We start from the raw sequence: 10722 nt of genomic DNA on the forward strand, positions 1-10722 counted from the left end.
ATTTAACCAGGTAGGCCAGTTGAGAGCAGGTTTTTGTTTACAACTGCGACCTGGCCAAGATAAAGCAAAGCAGTGCGACACAAACAACAACACAGAGTTACACATGGAATAAACAAACGTACAGTCAATAACACAATAGAAAAAGTCTATATACAGTGTGTGCAAATGGCGTAAGGATGTGTAAGGCAATAAATAGGCCATAGTAGCGAAGTAATTACAAGTTAGCAAATTAACACTGGCTTGATAGATGTGCAGATGATGATGTGCAAGTAGAAATAATGGTGTGCAAAAAAAGTAAATAAAAACAATATGGGGATGAGGTAGGTAGTTGGATGGGCTATTTACAGATGGGATGTGTACAGCTGCAGCGATTGGTAAGCTGCTCAGATAGCTAATGCTTAAAGTTTGTGAGGGAGATAGAAGTCTCCAACTTCAGCGATTTTTGCAATTCGTTCCAGTCATTGGCAGCAGAGAACTGGAAGGAAAGGCAGCCAAAGAGGTGTTGGCTTTGGGGATGACCAGTGAGATATACCTGCTGGAGCGCGTGCTACGGGTGGGTGTTGTTATGGTGACCAGTGAGCTGAGATAAGGCGGAGCGTTACCTAGCAAAGACTTGTAGATGACCTGGAGCCAGTGGGTCTGGCGACGAATATGTAGCGAGGGCCAGCTGATGACAGCATACAGGTCGTAGTGGTGGGTGGTATATGGTGCTTTGGTGACAAAACGGATGGCACTGTGAATAGCAATGCTGTAGACTGATGCTGAAACTGATTCTGAAATCAAATAAACTTTACTCTACAAAAGTATGCTCAACTACCATGGTTTTCCATGCAATAAGAGCAAGATATGGGAAGTACCCCATAACCTGATCATAGCGCAAATGTTATGACAAATGTGTGTGTTGCTCAAAACTCATTATGGGGTTGGTTATTATTGTCACGTGTGCTACATCTCCGGCCTCTAGGTCACCAGGCTGCTGATTATTGCGCATCAGCGCCTAATGACACTCACCTGGACTCCATCACCTCCTTGATTATCTGCCCTATTTATGTCACTCCCTTTGGTTCCTTCCCCAGACGTTATTGTGTCTGTTTCAGTTTCATGTCTGTGCGTTGTTTGTGTTTCTTGTTTCGTATTATGTTTCGTTCGTTTATTAAATTATTCACTCCCTGAAATTGCTTCCCGACTCCCAGCGCACACGTTACAGAATAACGCCTCACCAAAGGGAAACATCAGGGAGTGTTTTTTTGTTTTTTTGTTGGAGGTAATGTCGGGTCTGGGTGTCAGTACCACAGCTACCAGGAAGGCCTCAGCCGGTGTTGTCAGACTCTCATGCCTCAGCTGGCTTGACAGGTTCCCATGCCTCGACGGGATCGACGGGTTCCCCTGCCTCAGCTGGCTCGACAGGTTTCCATACCTTAACGGGATCGAAAGGCTCCCATGCCTCAGCTGACTCGACAGGCTCCCTTGCCTCAGCGGGTTCGATAGGCTCCCTTGCCTCAGCTGGGTGAACAGGTTCCCGTGCCTCGACCGAAGCAACCGGGGAGGTCTCAGCCGGCTCATCAGGCTTTCACGCCTCAGCCGGTTTGTCAGGTTTCTGCACCTCAGCGGAGACGACCGGTTCGCTCCTGATCCCCGGGAACGTACCTTTGGTTGGCGTCCTGCGGCTGGACCCGTGTGCCGGGGAAGGGGGTACTGTCACGTATGTTCTCTCTCCGGCGCTCTGGGTTGCCATGCTCCCACGCCTCAGCCGGAATGACAGGTTCCCACTCCTCACCAGAGGTGACCGGTCCACTCCTGATCCCCGGGATCGTCATTTTGGTCGGCGTCGTGAGGGGGTACTGTCATGTGTGCTCCCTCTCCGGCCTCTAGGTCACTAGGCTGCTGATTATTGCGCACAGCGTTATGCACATCAGCACCTAATGACACTCACCTGGACTCCATCACCTCCTTGATTATCTGCCCTTTTTATGTCACTCCCTTTGGTTCCTTCCCCAGGCGTTATTGTTTCTGTTTCAGTTTCATGTCTGTGCGTTGTTTGTTTCTTGTTTCATATTATGTTTCGTTCATTTATTAAATTATTCACTCCCTGAACTTGCTTCCCGACTCCCAGCACACACGTTACAATTATGGTGCATTCAGTGTGTAGTGTAGTGGTTTTGATGTATATTCTCTTTGAGTTTTCCCCACCAATATTTCCATTAAAAGAAAATATGGCATAGATATATTAATTAGTTCACGTCATAGAAAAACCTATAAATGTTTTGCAACAAAAGAAAGCAGGTATTTCTTATTGGACAAATTGACATAGTACTTCCCCCCCAATTTTCACACGTGTGCCTCTATGTCTAGTGAATACAACCCTGTCCCTGAGATTACACGTGGTAACTCACTGCAACAAGTAGATTTACTTGTCAGTCACAGTCAATTGTCAGTCACTAGCTACAGACTGCTACAGAGCCTCATTTAAATGATATAGACAATTTTGACTGTGGCTTTGGGAACTACTGACAACACTCCTCCCCTGCCTGCCTGGTTGCGGCAACCACTCTAATCCTAATCAAGTCAACACAAATCTGCTAAACGTTCTTTGAGCATTTTCCACAAACAAATCACTTGCAATATTTACAAAACAGAATAATAATCCAATCTTTAATATATTTGTCCCTGTAGGGGAACTTGTTTTGGTGCTAAGTAGAACCCTTTTGAAGACCCATAAGAGGATTATTTGATTTGCGCAGCAAACCCAGAGCTCCAATCACAAGAAGGATGCAAATGTGGCCAATCTTTGCGAACGTAATTTTTTTTATTTAACAGAAAATAAAAGTTGCACACCCTCAAAACCCCTGCCTGGCCTGTTTGTTATTATGGACGATGCGATGGGTGCAGATTGGGTTGTAAGTGGCGGTCCCTCACAGTCCAGACCCAACATTTACATTTTACATTTAAGTCATTTAGCAGACGCTCTTATCCAGAGCGACGTACAAATTGGTGCATTCACCTTATGATATCCAGTGGAACAACCACTTTACAACAGTGCATCTAACTCTTTTAAGGGGGGGGGGGGTTAGAAGGATTACTTTATCCTATCCTAGGTATTCCTTAAAGAGGTGGGGTTTCAGGTGTCTCCGGAAGGTGGTGATTGACTCCGCCGACCTGGCGTCGTGAGGGAGTCTGTTCCACCATTGGGGTGCCAGAGCAGCGAACAGCCTTGACTGGGCTGAGCGGGAACTGTACTTCCTCAGAGGTAGGGAGGCGAGCAGGCCAGAGGTGGATGAACGCAGTGCCCTTGTTTGGGTGTAGGGCCTGATCAGAGCCTGAAGGTACGGAGGTGCCGTTCCCCTCACAGCTCCGTAGGCAAGCACCATGGTCTTGTAGCGGATGCGAGCTTCAACTGGAAGCCAGTGGAGAGAGCGGAGGAGCGGGGTGACGTGAGAGAACTTGGGAAAGTTGAACACCAGACGGGCTGCGGCGTTCTGGATGAGTTGTAGGGGTTTAATGGCACAGGCAGGGAGCCCAGCCAACAGCGAGTTGCAGTAATCCAGACGGGAGATGACAAGTGCCTGGATTAGGACCTGCGCCGCTTCCTGCGTGAGGCAGGGTCATACTCTGCGAATGTTGTAGAGCATGAACCTACAGGAACGGGTCACCGCCTTGATGTTAGTTGAGAACGACAGGGTGTTGTCCAGGATCACGCCAAGGTTCTTAGCACTCTGGGAGGAGGACACAATGGAGTTGTCAACCGTGATGGCGAGATCATGGAACGGGCAGTCCTTCCCCGGGAGGAAGAGCAGCTCCGTCTTGCCGAGGTTCAGCTTGAGGTGGTGATCCGTCATCCACACTGATATGTCTGCCAGACATGCAGAGATGCGATTCACCACCTGGTTATCAGAGGGGGGAAAGGAGAAGATTAATTGTGTGTCGTCTGCATAGCAATGATAGGAGAGACCATGTGAGGATATGACAGAGCCAAGTGACTTGGTGTATAGCGAGAATAGGAGAGGGCCTAGAACAGAGCCCTGGGGGACACCAGTGGTGAGAGCACGTGGTGCGGAGACAGATTCTCGCCACGCCACCTGGTAGGAGCGACCTGTCAGGTAGGACGCAATCCAAGCGTGGGCCGCGCCGGCGATGCCCAGCTCGGAGAGGGTGGAGAGGAGGATCTGATGGTTCACAGTATCAAAGGCAGCCGATAGGTCTAGAAGGATGAGAGCAGAGGAGAGAGAGTTAGCTTTAGCAGTGCGGAGCGCCTCCGTGACACAGAGAAGAGCAGTCTCAGTTGAATGACTAGTCTTGAAACCTGACTGATTTGGATCAAGAAGGTCATTCTGAGAGAGATAGCAGGAGAGCTGGCCAAGGACGGCACGTTCAAGAGTTTTGGAGAGAAAAGAAAGAAGGGATACTGGTCTGTAGTTGTTGACATCGGAGGGATCGAGTGTAGGTTTTTTCAGAAGGGGTGCAACTCTCGCTCTCTTGAAGACGGAAGGGACGTAGCCAGCGGTCAAGGATGAGTTGATGAGCGAGGTGAGGTAAGGGAGAAGGTCTCCGGAAATGGTCTGGAGAAGAGAGGAGGGGATAGGGTCAAGCGGGCAGGTTGTTGGGCGGCTGGCCGTCACAAGACGCGAGATTTCATCTGGAGAGAGAGGGGAGAAAGAGGTCAAAGCACAGGGTAGGGCAGTGTGAGCAGAACCAGCGGTGTCGTTTGACTTAGCAAACGAGGATCGGATGGCCAACATGGTGGTAGAGTGTTGGTCGGTGATCACTTTCAAACTGTCAATGCATAAATCATGAATCAAAATTGCAAGAAAATATTGTAATTTCACAGAACTATACCACAAGGTAGCTACTCTACCTGCTTAATTCACGATGAGAAAACTAACTGGAACTAGCAACCTAGCCTAGTTACTAGTTAGTTAGCTATTTGTTAGCTAGGCTACCAGTTAGCTTTTTCCCCTTATCATAATTTAGTGAAATTAAATTGGCCTGTGTGTATTTTCTTTAGCATACACAGCTTATATTGAGGAGCGGAAAAGCCTATCAACTGTCAGAGAGCGCAAGAGCAGCTACTCAAAAAGCTGGTACTGGAGTGAAAGCATGTGCTTTTGTAAGCCCAGTTAGGGCCGGCACTGGACGTTCTCATGCCTTAGGTGAGACAAAAAAAACTGCTGCCCCCCTCCACCACTAAACTATGTACAGCAGGGGTTGGCAATAGGTTTGGCCTTGGGCCAATTTTTCTCAGCTAAAAGTTGGAGGAACAGAACATAATAGCAGCCCAATTCATTGGCCTACACTACAAATTAAACACAATTTTTAACACCCCTGGTTAGTAGGCTATATAATATGTTCAATATCAATACCATAGCCAATCTGATTACATTGATAAAATCACCAATGTCTCTTAAAATAGTTTAAAAAAATATTTCTTTGTGCATTGATTGGGGGAAAACAGCTTGCGAACAAGAGAAAATGTGGCACTTTGTACTGCACTTTCCTTACATGCGCCTTCATGATTCTATCAAAGATACCCAGCATTTCCGCAAGCTTCAGAAAGTTCCCATTATTTGGCTCATTCAGCCTGTTGGTGGTCCCACGTAGCGCAATGTTCTGGGTAGCCATTACGCAAATCAGGGCAATGAGCCGTCGCAGCACCTGCTGCCAGTGGAGAGTCTCTCGGTCAATAGCCCGATGGACTTGGGCATCGATAGTTTCCTTGGACACCAGCCTGATCTCCAGCTCCTTCCACCTCTAGAAACTATCTAGGTGGTCATGCGACTTATCATGTGAGCTGAGGAGATGGCACAGATTTCTTCCAGTCCCTGGTTCCATCCCTGACCAGCACAGATTTGCACTCGTGTGAAAAAAGTTTGCAGAGAAAACGTTTTGCTTGGAATAGATGAGCCATGGTCTCTCCTCTCTCTCCCTGTTCGACATCCTCCTATTGTATTGGTCCACCGGAAATGTTTGTTGCCCCTGATCTCTTGGGAAATTCCCCTCCATATCCTAATGTGGCCCAGCCTGCACTAACATATCTGGTAAAGATCCATTAATATATTTTGTCCACTGACTGGGAATTTAAAAAAGAATGTGTCTGGGAATCGGATTTAGCAGCAGCACCACTGTCATCGGGGACGAGGAGCGACGAATTTGAGTCCGGGTCCAAGATAGTAGAGTCTCCGCCAGCGTTGTTTGGAGGTGTGGTTAGGCCTGGTACGACCACCTGTTCTTGTCCACCCAGAGAGCTGACATCATTGGTGGAAGTGGGTGGCTCAAACTCCTCCAGTTCGCCCTGTTCGCTGCTAGTACCAGCTAACAGGGACTCGGACATTGCTGCACGGTGATACATTTCAGCAGCGATTTTCTTTGGCTTAGAGATTGTGCCTCTTTTCTAATTTCTTAAATTTTTCATATTAGCTTCCTTTTTTGTCTCAGACATGGTAGCACATTTTGATGCAAATCTCTGTAGTTTACTTTTAGCTGAAATAATTTTCACTTGTAACTAGCTAACATTAACAGGCTAGGTTAAGCTACTGCATTAATCACTAATCGTCTTCGTCACAGACAAACAGAAAAAACAATACAATATTTGAATTGTCAGAATCATTTTTATTAATGCCAATCCCATAGAAACACACACACATCACCATAGCTACCAAGGATAGTGGGAGTGAACTTCTAGAGAAGCAGGAATGGGGTAGGGGGTGGGAATTGCAGCAACGGCTATGAGCTGGTGGCTGGGGCTCCCCCGGCGGTATAGTAGCCGATCAAGGGGTGCCGAAATTCAGCCCCAAATTCTAAAATGCCTCCCAAAATTCTAGGTACTAAGATTAGGGATGTTAATTTGCATAATTTAGTCAAATTAAATTGGCCTGTGTATATTTTTGTTAGCATACAGAGCCTAATTTGAGGAGCGGAAAAGCCTATCACCTGTCAGAGAGCGCAGGAGCAGCTTCTCAAAAAGCTGGTACTGGATCAAGCATGTGCTTTTGTAAGCCTAGTTAGGCCCGGCCCTGGACGGTACCAAAACCCTGCCACCCCCTTCCCCGCTAAATTATGTACAGCAGGGGTTGGCAATCGGTTTGGCCTCGGGACAATTATTTTCTCCGCTAAAAGTCGGAGGAACAGATACAAGTGCCGCCAAGTGCCGTCTCATCTTGCCTAGTGGGAGGGCTGGCCCTGAACCCAGTCATTGTGCAACAAATAACAATTGTAAATGCAATTGTGTTTTAAAAAACGGCCATGATTTAAAAGAGCTACTGTTTTTATTTCTCAATCTCAACTCATAATTAAAGGCCACCTCCCATTCGCCATTCAAGTGCTTAGGCTGTAGTCAGTTGGACCTAGTTTGGGAAACGCTGCATTAACACGCATTTCTCTCATGTTCTGTTGGTTTTCATATCAAGTTTCTCTCATTCTCCAGAAGCGAAAGGCACAATCCAAGTCATTTCAGAAACCCATCCTAGTTGTTGTGTATGGGATAGTTTATTGGTTAAGGTCATTGTCCCTCCACTGACCCAGTCAACCAGTAAACAGAACAAAGTTGTCCAATAAACCACCTTGTTTTTCAGAAGAGGCGGGACTAACAATCACGTTAACAGATGTAAATCACGTCTGAATAGAGTGCCATGATAAAAAAAAGCCTACAGAACAAAGACACAACAAAGATCACATAATAAAACAATTAGAAATAATGTGACTTACCTGAAATCAGTGGAGTTTACTGGATAACGGAAGAGAGACTTTCTGTGTAATACTATTCTCATTCTTCGGCGCTAGTGGAGAAAGACCACCAACGTTTTGCTGGGGAACGGAAGATTGGCTAGCTTGCTAATAATGGCGCTGGGAGCGGAGAGCCTTCGGCTATAGAAAGACCAGTTAGCAGCAGCGCGGGATCGGGACAAGCAAAGTCAGGGATCAGGACATTGAATAGCGCGGGAAGTTGCAGCTCGAGGTGAGCGGACATTGAACTCCACCAAAGGGAAGTAAAAACGGTCACTACTGGACTTGGGACTTAAAACTTCTTGTCAATAGGGGGGCGCTATTTTCACTTTGGAAAAAATTGTGCCCAATTTAAACGGCCTCGTACTCTTTTCTAGATCATACAATATGCATATTATCATTACTCTCTAGTTTCTAAAACCGTTTGCATTATATCTGTGAGTAAAACAGAACTCATTTTGCAGCAAACTTCCTGACAGGAAGTGGAAAATCTGAAATCGATGCTCTGTTCTAGGGCCTGCCTATAAATGTGCTTGATATTTATTAGTATACATGCACTTCATACGCCTTCCACTAGATGTCAACAGGCAGTGAGAGAAGAAATGGAGTGTATAACATGATCTGAGGTCGAATAAAAGCTCTTGGCATGACGGGACCCCAATTTCCTGTTTTCTGGAACGCGCGAGAAGGGACCTGGTATTGCCTTCTGTAAAGCTGTCGTTATAGACGACTAATATCTCCGGCTTTGATTTTATTTGATAAATGTGACAATATCATCGTAAAGTATGTTTTTTCAATATAGTTTTATTAGATTATTGAACATTTTTCGGGACGTTAGGCGTGTTGCTTTGTCTGCGTTTGTTCAGGAAGGAGAGCTTCGCGCCACTTTGCTAGCTTTCCGTGCTAATTGACTGGAGAAGAGGACATTCTAAAACCAAACAACGATTGTTCCCGACAAAGGACCCCTTGTACAACATTCTGATGGAAGATCATCAAAAGTAGGACCCATTTTATGATGCTATTTCATATATCTGTCGAACATGTGAACTAGTAGTTTGCGCCCAGATTTTGGGCACTCTCTCGCTATAACTAAGCTGGATGTCGTAATGAAGTTATTTTTAGAATTCTAACACGGCGATTGCATTAAGAACTAGTGTATCTATCATTGCTAACTTTTGCTGCTGGTAAATGGCTTGTGTTTCTGGCTATTGTGGTAAGCTAATATAATGCTATATTGTGTTTTCGCTGTAAAACACTTAAGAAATCGGAAATATTGGCTGGAATCACAAGATGCCTGTCTTTCATTTGCTGTACACCATGTATTTTTCAGAAATGTTTTATGATGAGTATTTAGGTATTTCACGTTGGTGTCCGTAATTACTCTGGCTGCTTCGGTGCTATTTCTGACGGTAGCTGTGATGGTAGCTGCAATGTAAAACTGATTTATACCTCAAATATGCACATTTTTCGAACAAAACATAGATTTATTGTATAACATGTTATAAGACTGTCATCTGATGAAGTTGTTTCTTGGTTAGTTTGGTTGGTTCTTGGTTAGTTAGGTTGGTTTTGTGCATGCTACCTGTGCTGTGAAAAATGTCTGTCCTTTTTTGTATTTGGTGGTGAGCTAACATAAATATACGTGGTGTTTTCGCTGTAAAACATTTTAAAAATCGGACATGTTGGCTGGATTCACAAGATGTTTATCTTTCATTTGCTGTATTGGACTTGTTAATGTGTGAAAGTTAAATATTTCAAAAAAATATATTTTGAATTTCGCGCCCTGCACTTGAGCTGGCTGTTGTCATAAGTGTACCGACATCGGGCTTGCAGCCCAAAGAAGTTCTGACCCACTGGAATTGTGATACAGTGAATTATAAGTGAAATAATCTGTCTGTAAACAATTGTTTAAAATACGTATTTTCAACTTTCACTAAGAACCAAAAATAAACTTTATTTCATACTCCATCATTTGGCTAACTGGGTGGGTATATGACCATTGTTTCTAAAACCTCCACCTAATCACTCTCAATAGCTGATTCAATAGATCTTAGTCTATTGAACTTTGATAATTAACGTATTAGTAATCAGTCAATAGTCTGCTATTTTAATTTAAACAAGGCTTAAAGTAGGTTAGGGTTTAGCATATTTTGGACTTATCTAGGATGTTTTTTAGTATTTTATTTGGATCCCCATTAGTTTTTGCTGAAGCAGTAGCTACTCTTCCAGGGGTCCACAGACTGTTTCATCCAAATAGTTTGTTATAGTAACTTTGTTAGCTGGTTTTTTAGCATCCAGCATCTATTCAAAAGCATTTTAACTGCCATGAATCGGCACGATAGTGCCACCGACGAAGAAGAACAGCCTTAGCGTAATATTATTTTCCTCACAATTTCAGGCTCCATGAACTTGTGAGTTCTTGGGTAAAACAGATGCCTGTCATTAAGAAGTTAGATAAAAAAATAAAAAAAGACAAACCCTATCTACACATTTGGCAATGGGCTCATCCACCAGCTGATCTCCTAGTATACCACATTGCAACAGTTTTTCCTGTTACGACTAATCTAACGAGCGAACTCTTGGTTTCTTGTGCTCGTGGGACAAAAATGAATGGCAGGAAAGTGGCCATGTGATTCATTTTCCCAGCGTATTGGGCTGAAACAAAAACTCCAGTTTGTGACTTTAAATGAGAGCCTAAAACCTAACTTGATATATGGACGCACAACTTTTACTTTAATTTAAATCATGTATTGTTGACATCAATAAGGATTTGGCAAAACAAAGTGAGAAAGAGTGACAGTTGTTGAATGGAATGTTTTAGTGATTGCATGACATGCAGTAGAAGAGTCCCTAGCCGACCTAGTTAAATATTTAAAACAACTTCCAATGTTTGTGTTCAAGGTGCATTTGATTTAACTTGATGCTTGCAATTTTGGGGCTATTCTATTTATTCCATACTAGGTAGATTAAATATAATGTATTGCAAATATTTTTGTCATTAGTCAT

Source organism: Salvelinus alpinus, chromosome 2 (assembly GCF_045679555.1).
Source record: "Salvelinus alpinus chromosome 2, SLU_Salpinus.1, whole genome shotgun sequence".
Classification (NCBI taxonomy): domain Eukaryota; kingdom Metazoa; phylum Chordata; class Actinopteri; order Salmoniformes; family Salmonidae; genus Salvelinus; species Salvelinus alpinus.